Here is a 16,710-nt window from a genome sequence, read left to right on the forward strand (position 1 = left end):
GTCAACCCTGGAGATTTAACACCTGGTATTCTGGAAGCCAAGCCGAGGGACTTGCTTTCTCACAGGTTACCTTGCAGACTTCCCCTAAGCCCCCCTGTTTTCAGCCTGATTGTTTAGTCTTTTTCTCCATTTGACTGCTTTTTCCAAGCCCAGAGCCTTGTATGGTTAAACCTTCTGCTTTCTTTAAGCGTTGAGGAGGTGATAGTTTACTGGTTCGAGGATGAGGTGGGGACCTGGAGAGTTCAGCTGCTCTCTGGGGACTTCCCACCTACTTTCCTGTGCAATCCGCATCTGACCCCTGCCCTCTGCGGTACCTGTGCCTCCGGTTCAAACCCTTGCAGGGCCCCTCCTGGTAAATTAGGGCTTCTCACGGGCATCACCATCCATAGCACCACGTGGAGTGGGCCTTTCCTCTCTGAGTCCGCATCTGCTCTGCTAGCTTCTTCCCACCCTCGTATAACATGGGGTGGCGTTGAGGTGCTTTTCGTTTCATTGAAGATAGAATTTGTCTCCTTTTTCGCATAGTCAGGGTTCTCAGGAGAAACAGAACCAATAGGATGTATGTATGTACAGAGGGAGATGAACAGTTATTTTAAGGAATTGGCTCGCGAGATCGCAAGGACTGGTAGGTTGGAAATTTGTGAAGGCCTGCAGGCTAGAAATTTGGTTAGGATTTCAAGGTTGCAGTCTCTTTTTTATTATTTATTTATTGTGACTGTGTTGGGTCTTACAGGGGCATGCAGGCTGTCTAGTTGTGGTGCGTGGACTCCAGAACACACAGGCTCAGTGGCTGCCCTGCAGTATGTGAGATCTTAGTTCTCCGACCAGGGATCGAACCTGCATCTCCTGCATTGGAAGGCTGATTCTTAACCACTGGACCAGCAGGGAAATCCCTGTGTTGCAGTCTTGAGGTAGAATTTCTTACTTGGGAAACCTCAGTCTTTGCTCTTAAGGCTTTCAACTAATTGAAGGAAGCACACCCACATTATGGAGGGTGAGCTCTTTAACTTAAAGTCAACTGACTGTAAACACTCATCACATCTAAAAAATGTCTTCGAAGCAACTTCCAGACTGATGTTTGATCAAACATCTGGGCACTATGGCCAAGCCAAGCTGACACACAAAATTAGTCATCACTCTCTTATTCCTTCCTTCCCTTATTATTTTAAATTCAGGAATACCTTGGTAATGTTCTGATGCCTCAGTACAGGGGCACCGTATGTTAGAAGATTCTCATATAACCTCAGTGTTACTTCGATGACAAGAGTCCTGGAGAGTGAAGTGCATACACCAGTCTTTGCAGGCTGAGTGTCTGGGAGTTTGCTTTTGTGGAACAAAAATCTAAAGGGTTTGTAAATATGGATTGAAAAATTATCATAAGATGTCATCTATGCTAAGCAACCAGGTTTAACTCCATCAAGCATGACTATTTAATGTTATAAACCAGCTGGTTTTGGAGTGGTTAGACAGACTTTTGCATAAAGATACAGGAAATACGAGAGCAGAAGAAAATGCAAGATTAATTTGTTTTGCATCATTTAATGAAATGAAATTGCTGTCCAGAGTTTTTGCTGATAGATGGGAAACTTGTAAAAGACCATCTTCTTCTTTTAAAAATGGTATAAAATGACATGGGCTGATTGGGTCATGTTCAACCAGGACAAACTGGTGGTTACTTATCTGAGGTCAGTTTGATTTGTGTGGTTTACCTTCTAAGTGACAAATGAGAGCTTCCAAATTCATTGTCCTGTCATGGGACATCATCACACTTGGCAAGAGCCTCTCCTAGCTTTTTCCCCCTGAATTTGTACTATCTTTCATCTCAAACTTCCAAGACAGTTTCAGAGGTTCTGCGAAGTAACTGTACTTATTTTGCAACATTTTCATCATTGAAATGAAGACCCCACTGAATGCTGGAAAGTCTTGCTTTGGGGATGCCAAATCCTTGGAGGAAATAGTTGGCTTTAAAAAGAATCAGGCCTTTTTAAGGGGTAATGTTTTTCAGTCTTTTTTTTTTTTTCATTATCACCCATCCTCATTTTTGTAGGCTTCCCCTTCAACTTCTCTTCTCTACCATGAAATATTAATTCCACTGATATACTGTATTAATATTATGGCCCTTTAAAGTGAAGTCACTCAGTCGTGTCCGACTCTTTGCGATCCCATGGACAGTAGCCCACCAGGCTTCTCCATCCATGGGATTTTCCAGGCAAGAATATTGGAGTGGGTTGCCATTTCCTTCTCCAGGAGATCTTCCTGACCCAGGGATCAAACCTGGGTCTCCCTCATTGTAGGCAGATGCTTTACCGTCTGAGCCACAACAAAAAATTGTAATATCTGGAATTTTCTCATCTCCCCAAGAATCAGTTTTTGTCCCTTTTGGGGGTACCACTCTAATAGCACAAATTGAAGAGGAACTAAGCAGCCTCTTGATGAGGGTGAAGGAAGAGCATGAAAGATCCAGCTTAAAACTAAATATTGAAAAAACCAAGATCATGACATCCAGCCCCATTACTGCGTAGCAAATGGAAGGGGAAAAGGTGGAAGTAGTGACAGATTTCCTCTTCTTGGGCTCCAAAATCACTCCAGTGACTGCAGCCTTGAAATCAGAAGACATTTGCTTCTTGGCAGGAAAGCTGTGACAAACCTAGACAGTGTGTTGAAAAGCAGAGACATTACTCAGCTGACAAAGGTCCCTATAGTTAAGGCTATGGTCTTCCCAGTGGTCATATATAGTTGTGAGAGCTGGACCATAAAGAAGGCAGAACACCAAAGAATTGATTCCTTCAAACTGTGGTGCTGGAGAAGACCCCTGAGAGTATGTTGGACAGCAGGGAGATCAAACCAGTCAGTCTTAAGGGAAATCAACCCTGAATACTCACTGGAAGGACTGATGCTGAAACTCAAGTATTTTGGTCACCTGATGCGAATAGCCGACTAACTGGAAAAGTCCCTGATGCTAGGAATGTTTGAGGGCAGAAAGAGAAGAGGACGTCAGAGGATGAGATGGCTGGATGGCGTCACCGATGCAATGGACATGAACTCGGGCAAACTCTGGGAGATGGTGAGGAGCGGGGAGGCCTAGCGGGCTGCAGTCCATGTGGTCTCAAAGAGTCGGACGTGACTGGGCAACTGAACGAGGGCTGTATGGTCTTGGTTGGGAATGAGTATTCTTGGGCAATAGTTCTCAACTGGAAAATTTTGTCCCCTAGGAGTCTGAGTGAACTCCAGGAGTTGGTGATGGACAGGGAGGCCTGGAGTGCTGTGATTCATGGGGTCGCGGAGAGTTGGACACGACTGAGCGACTGAACTGAACTGAACTGAGGGGACATTAGCAAAGTCCAGAGACATTTGTGGGTGTCACAAGGACATGTGTAGAGGGTGTTACTGGCATCTTCTCCGTGGAGGCCAGGGATGCTGCCAAACATCCTACAGTACAGAGGACAGTCCACGACAAAGAAGGATCCAGCCCCAAATGTCAATGATGTCCAGGCTGAGAACCCCATTCTAAGACAATTAGGCAAATATATGGAAGAAATTGATCTTTCATATGTTAAATTCATCCTCTCTTCAGGTTCTTGGTCTGAATAAATAGAGTATTTTTAGAAATGGTTACTGTTTAATTAATTAAAAATACTCTTCCTCAAAGACTTGGCTCACCATTTGACTTCCATGAAAAAAAGATCACGGTCAGATTAAAGGTTGTAATTAAAGCCTAATGCCTTTTTATTTCTTTCTTTTTAAATTTTTTATTATAAAGAAATTCAGACATAGAAAACAGAGCTAATGAATCCCCACATGCTCCAAGTACAAGAATCTGCCCTTCTTCCTTCCTGTTCTTCTCTGCCCATTTCCTGCCACCACTGAAGAATGCTGACAGTTTCTTTTTATTGGAGTATAACAGCTTTACAACGCTGTGTTCGTCTCTGCTGTACAATGAAGTGAATCATCTGTATGTATACATATATCCCTTCCCTCTTGGCTCTCCCTCTCACCCCCAGCCCCACCCCTCCCATCTAGGTCACCTCAGAGCGCTGAGTTGAGCCCCTTTTGTGTCATAGGAGGTTCCCACTAGCTATCTATTTTACACATGGTAATATATATTTTAAAAAATTATTTTAGCATTTTAAGGTAACATTTACATCGAAATGCATAAGTCATTGCCATTCAGTCTTGAGAAGTGGACTCATTATGTAACCCATATTCCTATCACAATGTAAGGTATTTCCATCACCTCAGAAAGGTCTTTATGTTCATTTCCAATCTTCATTCTCTTGAAATAACCACTGTACTGTTTTTTTTTAACCTTTAGATTAGCTTTGCCTACTCTAGAACTTCATCTAAATGGAATAATGCAGTGTATTCTTTTTGAGTCTGGCAGTTTTTTGCTCCGTATAATATCTTGAAGTTCATCCACATTGTTATGAGTATCCATAATGTGTTCTTTTTTATTGCTGCAATGTATTTCATTGTAATGAATATTCCACAGGTTTTTTTGTCTTTCTGGTTATTTCAATTGTGAATTAAGCTGCTATGAACATTTGTGTGCAGTTCTTTTAATGAACTGTGCTGACATTTATCTTGGCTAAATATCTGTGAGTGATACTGCTAAGGTAAAAAATTAAGATATGTTTAACATTTGAAGAAACTGCCAGATATTTTCACAAAATGCTTGTGCTAGTTTACATTCCCCCTGGCAATGTAGGGAATTTCAGGGACACTGGGTCTTCACCAACATTTGTTGTTACTGGTCTTTTTTGTTAGTTTAGTCATTTTTGTGGGTCTGTATGTGTACATTGTAGTTCTCTAATACTAATGATGTCACTGACATTTTCATTTGCCTATTGGCTGTTCACATATCTTCCTTGGTGCAGTGTCTGTTCAAATCCTTTTTCCATTAATTATTTTTGTCTATTTATGATTAACTGGTGATGTTTCTCCATATTCTATTTAGAAGCCTTGTGTCAAATAAATGTTTTGTGAATATGTTCTCCCATCAGTGGCTTGCCTATTCATTTTCTTAGTGGTATCTGTTGATGAGTAGTAGTTTTAAATTTTGATTAAATCTTACTTGTCACTTTTTTCATTTGTGGTTATTGCTTTCTGCATTCTATGTAAGAAATCTTTTCCACCTTCCAGTTATAAACTTGTCTTCATATGTTTTCTTCAAAAGCTTTATGGTTTTGGTTTTATATTTAAAACCAAGTTGATTTTTGTTCATTGTGGGAGACAGTGTTTAAAAGTTAATATTTTTTTGCATTTATATCCATTTTTAGCACCATTATTATTAAAAGATTTTTCCTTTCACCATCAAGTAGCTTTAGTGCCTTTACAGAAATTAATAGACCATACAAGTGTGGTTCTATTTCTGTACTCTCTAAAATGGTCATTAATCTGTCTGCCTATCCTTTTTCTAGAACTGCACTGTATTGATTACTGTAGCTTATGGTAGGTCTGTTGAAGTCAGGCAGCTGGAGTCTTTCATCTTTGTTCTTTTTTTTCCTCAAGGTTACTTTGGCAATTATAAGTTCTTGCCTATATGCTGTGGAATCAGTTTATGAATTTTCATAAGAAAGTCTTCTGGCATTATAATTGGGATTACATTCAATCAACAGAATTTGAAAAGAAGAGTTAACATGTATTATTTAGTTCATATCTCTAGTGAAGCTCCCATTTTCCTTTTAATTGCTTTTCATCACAACCTCGAGTGTTTCTGAGTGCGCCCTTAGGCTTGAACTTTACCATGTTCAAATAAAATCAGTTCCTTTGAGAAGAGCTCCAGAGTTCTCTGTTTTAAGATGTGTCTTCCCGAGCCTTGTCTCTGGAGCTGAAGATAGGGACAATGGCAGGTTCCTTCTGAGTGATGCTCATGCCTGGGACTTGGCCACTGGAAGGAGGGGAGCACAGTAGCTTCTGATCTTCAGGGTGATGAGTACCAACAGACTGTCTCTCCCAGCAGGATCCCATTGCTCTCGACTAGGAGCTGTGAGAAGAGGGAGGGAGAGCTCTGTGTTCTGGGCTGTATCTATCTATGATGGACCTTCCTTCACACTAGGCTGGGAGGGAAGGTGCAAGAATGGATCGAGGTTCAGATGCCAGAGATTTTCACTGTCCCTACTGAGTTTTAGTGTCTTCTTAAATGACTGTTTTCTTCATTTGCTGTATGCTCTTAGGATCACTTTCAGAGACTTGATTATATTTTTAGTAATTTTTTCCAGTTTAGCTTGGAAGTGGGGTCCCCAGAGCTGCTCATATGCCACAGTGGAAGTAAAACTCCCTTATGTCACTTTTGATAAATTGTGATTTTAAAGTAATTTGTACATTTATCTATACTGTTGAGTTTGTTAACATGAAGGTGTTCATAATATTACCTTATTGACTTTTTCATATCTGTTAAGGTTGGTGGTGCCAGGCCCTCTTCCATTGTTTCTGATCCTTTGTTTCCTTGATTAACTTACTTGCAGTTTATTGATTTTATTAAACTTTTCAAAAAACCTACTTTGTCTTTATTTTTTCTATTTTTATGCCTTTTCTGCTTTGTTCATTTTGGTTCGTATCTTCATTGCTTCCTTGCTTTTAATTTGTGTTTAATTTGCTCATACTTTTCTAGCTTAAGTTAGAAATTTAAATAATTGTTTAAAGATTTTTTCCTTTCTAATGTAAGCATTTAAAGCTATAAATGTGTCTATTTTAGCTATACCCCACAAAATTTGTTATATTGTATTTTTATTGTTATTATGTTAAAAATATTTTCTAACATCCCTGTCGTTTCTTCTTTGATCTATGTGTTATTCATAAGTGAATTTTTAAATTTCCAAATATTGGAGACTTTCCCAGCTATTTTAATGTAATTAATTGTTAACTTAGTTTTATTATGACTGGAAAACATACTCATGAAAATTTCGGTCTTTTGAAATTTATGGAGATTTGTTTTCTTCCCTAGCATATTCTTTATCTTGGTGGATATTTCATTCACACCCAAAAACATGTTCTGAATTTGTTGGGTGTGGCATTCCATGTGTGTCGATTAAGATGTTGTCGTTCAGAGATTTCTCATTCTTTTTCTTTGTCTCTTTGTTATCAGTTGAGAGTTTGATAGGGTTCACTATGATTATAGATTTTGCCTATTTCTCCTTTTTGTTTTGCTGGTTTTGCTTCACAGGTTTTGGAGTGCTTCCTACTGGCTGCTGCTGCTGCTGCTAAGTCTACTGGCACTCACACGTTTATGATCGCTGTATATTCTTGTTGTCTGACGCTTTCTTTAATCATTATGAAATGTCCTCTACTCTCCATTCTCTCTCCCATTGCATGTAATGGCTTCCTGTGGATGTGAGGGCCCTAGGCTCATCAGAGATCTTATTCTTGGCCTGTGATGGTAGAATGGACTTGAATTATAAAGGAATAATTGTTGGATAGACAGCTAGTTTGTGTGGGTGTTTCCTTTATCACTGTTTCAAATCATTGACTTTTAACTCAGTCTTCCAAATTTGGGCCCAGGGATCATTCAAGATGTTAGATATGTTCTAAAAATAAAAATTCAGATAACCACATGTCTTCTGCCATGGACATCTTTTGGGATATAGATAGATGGAAGGAAGGAAGGGACACAGGTAGATAAATATGAGATAATACTGTTCTACAATCCCATTCCCTGGAAACTGTCCCAGTCCCAGCCTCAGCTGGGCACTTGCCATGGAAACATTATCTTTTGGCTTTAGAACCCCACCAAGTCCTTTCTTTGTGTTTTCTCAGATTTATATCTAGTGTGCATATCCTTAGAAACAGTGTGGTTTCTTTTTCCCTTTTGGATAGAGCTCATGTACGTACATAAGTTATTCCCAAGAGGGTCTCCACAGCATGTATTTCATTCCAGACTTGCTTTCTCATTTCTCCCACTGGCTTTGGGGGCCTCTCTCTGGCCTCTTTTGGCATCTACTTGGAAAATGCAAAGTCATTTGAATGTTGGCTGGAACCAACTTAATTAGGAAGTTAAGTCTGCTGAAGGCAAATGAAGCAGATCATTCTACAGCCAAGTGTGTGCAGTTGTTGGGTGATTGAAGCCAATGCTTCTTTCTACCCATCCGCCTCTGGAGTCTGCTAATTACTGCTAAATAGCACCTTCCTTTTATGCCAGCAGCAGAGTTAGCACTGGGATACAGAAGTAGAAAAAGCATTTCAAGCCTTTGAAGAGTTGTTGTTGTTTAGTTGCTAAGTTGTGTCCAACTCTTTGCAACTCCATGGACTGTAATCCATCAGGCTCCTCTGTGCATGGGATTGCCCAGGCAAGAATACGGAGTGGGTTGCCATTTCCTTCTTTAGGGAATCTTCCCAACTCAGGAATTGAATCCTTATCTCCTGCTTGGCAGGTGGATTCTTTACCACTGAGCCACCAGGGAGGCCCTTTGACGAGTAGGACATTCTAGAATGATGATATTAGGTGACTCTATAGTTTCAAACTCTGAAGTGACTTCCAGCATATCTCATGGATAATCCAGAGTCTTCAGACCTTCATGATCTGACCCCTGCTGCCTCTTCCCCTCATGTCCTGTTCCCCTCCCCCAAACCCCTACTTCCTACATTCCAGCAACCCTATCCTTTTGATGATAATGCAAAAGGATATCATTTATTGATCATGTCAAGCATGTCAGGGATTGTGTTAGTGGCTGTAAAGGACTTGTCCCATTGAATCTTCACAACATACCTGTGAGGTCAGAACTCTATTAGTTTTCTTATCAAGATGAGGAAACTGAGGCTGAGAGAAGATAATCATTTTTCCCAACGTCACATAGCCAACGTGTCCCCAAACTGCCTGCTGCTAAATCACTTCAGTCGTGTCCGACTCTGTGCGACCCCATAGACAGAAGCCCACCAGGCTCCCCCGTCCCTGGGATTCTCCAGGCAAGAACACTGGAGTGGGTTGCCATTTCCTTCTCCAATGTGTGAAAGTGAAAAGTGAAAGTGAAGTCACTCAGTCGTGTCCGACCCTTAGTGACCCCACGGACTGCAGCCTACCAGGCTCCTCCATCCATGGGATTTTCTAGGCAATAGTACTGGAGTGGCTTGCCATTGCCTTCTCCGCCCCAAACTGGCATTTGTACCTAAATCATCTGACTTTAACCCAGACTCTTGATTTCAGAGCCCAACTCTTGACAGCCCCCTCAACATGAGACATTCTTGTTTGTTTCTTCCTTGGCTTTGAACGTACCCTTCTCCCACTTCTCTCAAATGCTGTCAGAACCCACTCACATTTCTTTGGCACTTACTATGTCCAGCACCTCAGTTTCCAACCACCAATACCTGCTTCTCTCTCTGAGGCTTCTGCTGGCTGCCAGAACCCTCTCTGTCTATGCTCAGGACAGACTGGGCACATAGGAGATGAATGCTTACCCTGCTCCCTAGAGCAGCCCTCGGCCAGTGATTTCTGGGAGATGGTGTATAAATACCCCAGCTCCCTTGCCCCTTAGGTGGGATAGGTCTGAGTTGTGTATTTTACACTGTCTCCCAGAGCTCCCCTGTGAGATCAAGCTCTTGCTGCCCACAGAATAACTTGTTTGATGTCATATGCTTTCACGGCTTCCTGCCCATCCCTGTCTCACTCTCCACCGATGGTAACTGAGTTCATCTTTCTAGGCAGCTACTTGCACTCGAGTCCATCTCAGGGTCTTGTCCTGAGGGCACCCAGACCAAGGTATCACTATGGCTAGCTCCTGCTTATTCTTGAATTTCAGCCTGAAGGTGGCTTTGTTCAGGGAAAGTACTCTGAGTGCTCCGATACTTTTCTCATCATTCTTGTCATAGCACATAGTTGAGTCTGTAATTATCCTGGTTGTTTACCTGTTTTTTTTAAAATCTGTGTCCACTCCATGAAAACAGGGACTTGATTATCCCCAGAACTGAGATGTTCCCAGGGCCTGCACAGTGAATGGCTCACTATAGATGCCCCCAAATATTTATTGAACTAATTGATTTGTTGACTTAATTGAATAAAGACTCAACTGAAGCTACATTTATGCTCCAAAAGTGTGTTCAGGACCCCAAATTCACCATCGACACTGAGTTTTCCGAACTCCCCTGCCTTCCTTCATCTAGAGTAAGAAAGGGACCCGAGCTGTTAGAATAATGTGGTCAGCTCTCCTTCTAATCAGCAATGTCATTTCATGGCAAACACTTGACTTTTCAGTCTTCCCTTTCACTTTTAAGAGATGAAGAGGTATAGTTGAGATGAAGAGGTATAGTTGAGATGAGGTTTCAGAGCTCATTTTGAGTGATGGAATACTTTTTCAGCCTCTGTCATCAGTTTTGAAAGAGGGTTTAAAAATAACTCCCAAAGGCATTTGTTTCCCCTGCTCCCACTTGTGCTCACGTTTTTCCCTCCTTGCCCAGCTCTCAAGAGGCTCAAGTCATCTCCCCCAGCAGGTGAGGCCTGGTTGTGGAGGAGGAAGACATGAGGCTCTGCTTTGCCCAGCTCTGGGAGCGCACCGCTGCCCCAACCATGGGGTCCGTGTGTGCCTTGGGCTATGACCTGTACAGGGTCCATGATTACACAATACCACCAATGGAGAAAGTCTTGTGAAAACCAACATTCAGATAGCTCTTTCTTCTGGGCGCTATGGGAGAGAAGCTCCACGTTCTGACTGGGCAAAACATTTCACAGAGGCAGGAGTCTCATACATGAAGATTATAGAGGAGATGTTGGTGTTCTGTTTAATTTTGGCAAAGAAAAGTTTGAAGTCAACAGGGGTGATTGAATTGCACAACTTATTTGTGAATGGATATTTTACCCAGAAATTGAGGAAGTTCAAGCTTTAGATGACACTGAAAGGGGTTCAGGAGGTTTTGGTTCTACTGGAAGTAATTAAAATTTATGCCAAGAACAGAAAGTGAAAAAAAAATGTTCTTTTGCCTTGAAAATCAAGGCTTTGTGTAAAGTGGAAAAAAAAAAAACAAAAAAACCTCCCAAAGATGTGATGAGTATTGAAAGGGATAAAGGCTGTGAAGCCACTTGTACTGTGCTGAGCACCCAGTAGGTGCTTTGTGACTAGACCCTCTCTCTGACTCCTCCAGCGGAGCTGGTTAATCCTGATAATGCCCACAGAGCCCAAAATGACACTGTGGGTGAGGGTCCTTTCTGCGTGGAAGCCTGGATGGGGTCTCCTGGGAGGAGAGACCAATGAACTTCTTTAGTCCAGAGCTTTGGCCTTCCTGAGTCTTCGCTTGTTTTTGTCAGCAAACATATTCAGAAGTTAAAATTTATTTGGGAGTGTCCTTGTCCTTATTTCTGCCAATAAATGGATTCAATTTCAGTTGGTTTTCTCTCATAGGATTATCTCCCTCAGTTTTCCAGACCATAAGAATCTCTGCAGTTTTTCATCAAAAGCGAGGAAGGGAGGAAAAACACATTGCTTTCTTTATGGCTCATTTACTAGCTAGAGGCTAGGGGAATCTCGACAGACTTCAGATCCCATGGTGATTAGTAACTTTGTTTAAAAAAAAAAAATATATATATATATATATATATATATTTGGCTCATATTTTTGTCCTTCACTAATATTACCTTTTGATCAAATGTTCAGGTTTCTGGCCTGGATATTCTTTACCACACCTTACAAATAAGACAAGAATCCATTTATTTTCTTTCAAAATTACTCCCTTCTGGAAAAGAAGAAAAGTGACTGGCATTTGCTGACTGCATAGAGCCAGGGAGCCCAGGGAAGAACTGCCCATGTCTCCTTATTACTTGGTCTTATGTTCAGAGGGTTGTCTCCTCCTGTTGTTAGGATTTAGCTATAAAATCCAGAGGGACTTCCCTGGAGGTTCAGTGGTTAAGACTCTGTGCTTCCAATGCAGGGATGCAGGGGGTGCCAGTTCGATCCCTGGTCAGGGAACTAAGATTCCACATGCTGTATGACATGACCGAACAAAGCAAAAAATAAAAACAAGTGAGATGCTGCCACATATTTCATGATCTGGCCTTTGTCACAATATCTTAGGTAGAATTCTAAATACCTTGTAAGTATTTCAGAAAGTATTCATTTGCTCATTTCTTTAGTGATTCAGCCATTTATTCAACCCGTGTTTCGTGGAGACCTACTATGTGCCAGGTCTGCTTGTGGTGCGAGAGGAGGCAGACACCATTCCCGTCTTAGCAGCCTTTACAGAGCACAGCCTCAGTGAGCCATATGGTGCCTTAAGCCCATCAGGATAAGGTGTCTCTTGCTCCCAGCAGATGCAGTCGTGGTTACGGAGCATCATCAGTGAAAGCAGATGTCCTTTATCAGGTGGGAGCCCTTGGGCAGTGAGTATTTTGAACAACCATTCTTGGCAGCCCTGATGGATGGCAGTGGACATTAAACAAATTACTACTCAAATAGACATTTAATTACAAGCCTGACATATACAAGTAAGGAAAGTACCTAATGCGTAATTATTAAGTAGTGTCTCTTACATAATCAGAGGTGTCTGGGACAATTCGGAAGGAGGAGTACATGAGAACATTTCTCATCAGAAGAACCCCAAGCATCCCCACCCACCGTCTTGGTGCCTGTGGAGAAGAGAGCCAGGGCACTTAGATAAGTCTAAGACTTTTGGATTTCTGGTCTAACCACTTATTTGATTAGAGCATTTATTTGTTTATTTATATTTGTAACTATGCATTGCTGACTGTCCAAAGAATGCCATTTTAAGACATATCATGGGGTAAAAAATGATAAATTTGCTTTTGTAATCATTAGATTTCTCTACATAAATAATTTCATACTTAAGAACACTTTAGTATTAGTTATGATAGAAAGAAAGAAATTATTTTCAGATTCAGACAGACCTGAGTTTGGCCTGGCTCCATTACTTTGTGATCTTGGGCAAATTGCTTCATGAGTTTCTGCCTCAGTTTACTCATCTGTAAAATGGGATTTCTAATCTCTACCTTTCAAGGGGTGGGGAAAATTAAATGTGATGATTTAGTGCCCATTCCCCCTTGAGCTCTGACTCTGTGTGTTTCAAAGAGCCTCCCTTGAGTCAGGCTTCTGGACAAGGCCAAATCAGTGACCACAGTATGGCACGCTTGCCTGATGACCACAGACTGAGAAGTGGGAGACCTGCTGGAGATTCATTTCCTAGAAGGTTGGTGAACAGTTGCACCCACATCTAGAAAGTTCACAGCAGCAGGGATACAGGAGTGCAGTCAGCGAGAATGTCAGCCAGCGTGGGCCCAAGTACAAACCACCAGAGACATAGCCTGACAGTAGACCATCGGATTGGAAGTCATCATGCGCTAAGTCATCCATTGTTTTCCTTATTGGATGGTGGCCAAAGCTGAAGCACAAAGTAACACTCAGTTCTCGAAGCGAATAACGTGATTCTGGGAGGCAGTTGCTTGAGATGCAAAGGAAGTGTCTGGGTAGGAATGCGATGGTTGTCCTAGCCAGTCGGAGTCCACCTGGGAACCCCTGGCTGTTACTCGGCTTCCTTCAGTCTCTTTATGACAGATGCGATTTGCAATAGCACAGGCTGGCAGTGCAAGTTCATTGCAGAGGAGCTGGCCACCTCCGCAAGGAGAGAAGGGGTGCCTTTGGAGGCCTTTGGCCCAACACAGGAATATATAAGCCTTGTGACTTTGTAAAAGCATATTTAGTTCTTTTCATGCATCCAGCCCATATGTGCCCTTTTTCTTCAATTGCTGCTGAGAAATTAACTGGTAAAAGCTTTTTGTATGGTAACAATAACCACAAAACTTACTGCCAAGTGGCTGTCCTCAATGCTTTATCTCGTCCCTGACATTACAGTTAGACCCCTGATTGGCTTCCCTGCTGACTCAGTCAGTAAAGAATACATCTGCAATGCAAGAGACATGGGGTTGATCCCTGGGTTGGGAAGATCCCCTGGAGAAGGAAATGGCAACCCACTCCTGTACTCTTGCCTGAGAAATCCTGTGGACAGAGGAGCCTGGTGGGCTACAGTCCCTGAGGTTGCAAGAATCGGATGGATATGACTTAGTGACTAAACCACCACCACCGCTAGACTACCCTGATTGTTGGTAAATGATGTCTTCATGTCCCAGAGTCTTCAAAAATTCTTCCATGCATCTATAACACTCACTTGGAAATCTGAGTTTTTCTTACCCTAGAGGAAGTCTGTATGTCTTTCCTGTTCAGACAGCACTGTCCTTACCTGTTGGCATCACTGGCTTGATGGACATGAGTTTGAGTAAACTCTGGGAGTTAGTGATGGACAGAGAGGCCTGGCATGGTGCAGTTCCATGGGGTCGCAAAGAGTGACTGAATGACTGAACTGAACTGATCCTTACCTGTAGATGGTGGAGGCAGAGGAGGGGTGGAGCCCCTTGAGGTGACCTTGGCACCCTCCCAGCTGCCTGGCACAGAGTCTCCTGCCTGTGTGGATGCCAGTGTGGTTAGCAGGCTCCGGCTCTTTCTAACCACCACAAGTCTGTTCTCTACATCTTTGTCCTGTTCAGTTCAGTCATTAAGTTATGTCCAACTCTCTGTGACCCCAGGGACTGCACATGCCAGCCCTCTCTGTCCATCACCAACTCCTGGAGTTTACTCAAACTCAAGTCCATAAAGTTGGCGATACCATCCAACCATCTCCTCCTCTGTCATCCCCTTCTCCTCCTGCCTTCAATCTTTCCCAGCGTCAGGGTCTTTTCAAATGAGTCAGGTCTTCACATCAGGTGGCCAAAGTATTGGAGTTTCAGCTTCAGCATCAGTCCTTCCAATGAATATTCAGGACTGATTTCCTTTAGGACGGACTAGTTGGATCTCCTTGTAGTCCAAGGGACTCTCAGGAGTCCTCTCCAACATCCGAATTCAAAAGCATCAATTCTTCAGCACTCAGCTTTCTTTATAGTCCAACTCTCACATCCATACATGGCTACTGGAAAAACCATAGCTTTGACGAGATGGACCTTTGTTGGCAAAGTAGTGTCTCTGCTTTTTAATATGTTGTCTACATTGGTCATAACTTTTCTTCCAAGGAGCAAGCGTCTTTTAATTTCATGGCTGCAGTACATCTCTGTGAACTCTAGTATTTCTTGACTAAGGAAATAAATGCCAAGGAATTAGAGGTGAAAGCATAGCTCTATGAGGACCCATTATTAGATAAACAGAAATGGCATGATTCTCTATTAAATATAGCATGGCATAATCTTGTAAGTGACATTTCCCAGGTTCATCAATCATAATTTTTGAAGTGAAGGTTAAAAATTTTATTAAAAAATAAACAATTGGCAATTTAGAGAAGAAACCCAGTAGAAAAATGATTTATCATCAATAAGTAAAAAACAAAAACACTACATTCATGTAGATTTGGCCAAAATATTGCTTTCTGTAATTTTCATCAACAGTAACATTTTATTCAATGCTATGTGATGCTTCTTGGCCATGTGAAAAAAAACCAAGGGACATTTTTTCCTGTTACTTTCCTTTTTCTGGCTGCATTTAGGCAAGTTTCATGAGGACAATACCTTTCTAAAGGTAGGCTACTTGAGTGCTGATAATATGATCCTGAATCATTTGTTCATGGAAACTTCATGGTTGAGTGGAAAGTTCTTGGGTGTTAGAATCAGACGGACATGATTGTGAATTTGAACTAGTTTTTATGACCTTGGTAATTGCTTAATTTTTCTAAGCTTTGATTTTCTCATCTTTCAAATGGATGCAATAATATTTCATAATGTTACTGGGAGGATTGTATCACTGAAGTTTTAAAATATGCTAATTTTAAAATTTACTTTATCTACATTCTATTAAATTTAAGGATAATAAGTACATATGATCCAAGATGGTTGGTATTATACTTACGGGATTGATATAGATGCCACCTGTTGGATAATGAATTTCTAGTTCTAGTCATGAGGGAGAAACTGGTATTGGACTTACCCATATTGTTACTTTTAAGGTTAACAAAATTGATAAGCTTCCAGCAAGACTAATCAAGGGGAAAAGAGAGAACACACACATTATCAATATCAGGAAAAAAAGATGAGCTACTCCTAGAGAGTCTATATACATTAAAAGGACATTAACGGGATATTGTGAAGAATTTATGCCAATAAATTCAACAATGTATGTAGAATGGTCAAATTTTTCACACTCCACTGCTCACTAAGACTGATTTAAAGATGAAATAGGAATCGAATTTGTAATTGAATGCTTCTGTAGAAAGAAATCTCCAGGCTCAGATGGTCTCACTGGTATCTTTCATCAAACATTTAAGGAAAAGTAATATCAATCTTACACAAAACTTCAAAAAAAAAAAAATGTAGAAAAGAAGGGAACATGTCCCAACTGGTTCTTTAAGACTATACAGATAAGGTTATAGACTAATTCTGATAACATCTGACAAAGACATTGTAGGGAAGAAAAATTATAGGCCAAATATCTCTCATGAACATAGACACAAAATTATTTAATAAAATTTCAAGTCAAGTCCAGTAATAAATAAGAAGGAATTGGGATTTATCCTAGGAATGCAAAGTTGATTTAAAAATTAAAAATCAATCATTGTTATTGACTAAATTATCAAAATGTAGGAAAAAATAATATTATCAATAGACATAGAAAAAGCAACAGCCATCCATAATTTTCAAAAATTCTTCTTTCATTAAAGTAGAAGTAAAATGGAACTTCTTCAGTTTGATGAAAGGCGTCTATGAAAAATCTACTACTAACTTCATGCTTAGTGGTCAAAAAGCT

General features: G+C 41.0%; 1 protein-coding gene and 1 pseudogene across 2 annotated transcripts in view; both read left to right on the top strand.

Annotated features, from left to right (window-relative positions):
* Positions 1–16,710, top strand: part of PLPP4 (phospholipid phosphatase 4) — a 167,818-nt gene that overhangs the window by 107,568 nt on the left and 43,540 nt on the right. The gene's annotated exons all lie outside the window — the stretch shown is intronic.
* LOC148776040 (deoxyuridine 5'-triphosphate nucleotidohydrolase, mitochondrial pseudogene) lies at positions 10,382–10,859 on the top strand (annotated as a pseudogene).

The sequence above is a fragment of the Moschus berezovskii genome, chromosome 12, assembly GCF_049115385.1.
Source record: "Moschus berezovskii isolate FMDL1 chromosome 12, NW_MosBer_1.0, whole genome shotgun sequence".
NCBI lineage: Eukaryota > Metazoa > Chordata > Mammalia > Artiodactyla > Moschidae > Moschus > Moschus berezovskii.